Source organism: Mustela nigripes, chromosome X (assembly GCF_022355385.1).
Source record: "Mustela nigripes isolate SB6536 chromosome X, MUSNIG.SB6536, whole genome shotgun sequence".
NCBI lineage: Eukaryota > Metazoa > Chordata > Mammalia > Carnivora > Mustelidae > Mustela > Mustela nigripes.
In genome coordinates, this window is record NC_081575.1 from 104534484 (window position 1) to 104535623 (window position 1140).

General features: G+C 45.2%; 1 non-coding gene across 1 annotated transcript; it reads left to right on the plus strand.

Moving 5' to 3' along the window:
• The first annotated feature begins 456 nt into the window (after nucleotides 1-456).
• LOC132007960 (small nucleolar RNA SNORD35) lies at nucleotides 457-543 on the plus strand. The gene has a single exon (XR_009401505.1). It is a non-coding gene; the product is annotated as a small nucleolar RNA SNORD35 (small nucleolar RNA).
• Nucleotides 544-1140: the final 597 nt, after the last annotated feature.

Sequence of the window (1140 nt, forward strand, 5' to 3'; positions counted from 1 at the left end):
GAAGGGAGATACAAGTGCTGGAAACAAAAGACAGCTGCTCCGCAATCTTGACAAAGGTGAGCCCTGTGTACTCATTACAGGTTTGTTTACTGATGGGGCCTTTTTTTTTTTTTTTCCCCTCTTCACTGTGTTGACAACATGACCTGTAGGTTCATATTTGAATCCAGCTCAAAGTATATATTTATTTTTTGTTACTGTGTGCACAGCACTAAGTGCTTATTTTCTTACCGGGGTGTTTTAGTGCCACTGCGTAGGGCGGGAGACAAAACGGATGTGTTTGCTGATGCCTGCCTCCACATTTCTCAGGGGCGACTTCGAAACTCAAGGAAACGGAGGTTCGCCTCATTTGACAACTGCCGTAATATTTGATCCACTGACTTTCCGAGAACATCCCTTTCCAAGAGGGCAGTGGAATGACAATACTGTAAACACTGACTAAGAAAATGGATACAATCCAGCAAATGATGACTTTTTCTCATGACGGGCTGCAGACACCACTGTGCGCAGCAGTGGTAACACCAACGGCTCAGCCGATGCCAGGAAGGAAAAAAGGAGGATAAAACTGTTCTTCTGGCCCACAGATGGCAGGGACGGGCGGAGAGTTCGACAGTCTGTGGGCAGGTATGCTGGGGACCTCGGAAACAAATGGTATTGCCCTATTATCCTAAGGATTAGTTATTTACATTATTATTGGGTCTCAGATCCAGTGATTCTGTTAGAAACCCTCCTGTACGAACCCGAAATGAAACCTAGAGGGTACACTACATACCGCTATGCGTAACTGTAAAAAGTAATAACAACGGGCGCCTGGGTGGCTCAGTGAGTTAGGCCTCTGCCTTCAGCTTAGGTCATGACCTCAGGGTCCTGGGATCGAGCCCCACATCAAGCTCTCTGCTCAGCAGGGAGCCTCCCCCCCCCCCCCCCCGCCTACTTGTGATCTCTCTCTCTGTGAGTGTGTGTGTCAAATAAATAAATAAAATCTTTAAATAATAATAATAATACCCTGGCAGAAAGGACAAGTAAAAAGAAAGTCATGTATAATAAAATAACATGCACCTCAAAAGAGAAACCCACAGGCATGGCAATCCTAGAAGACAAAATAAAGTAGCCAAATGCTTACACTATCATAATATCACTGTG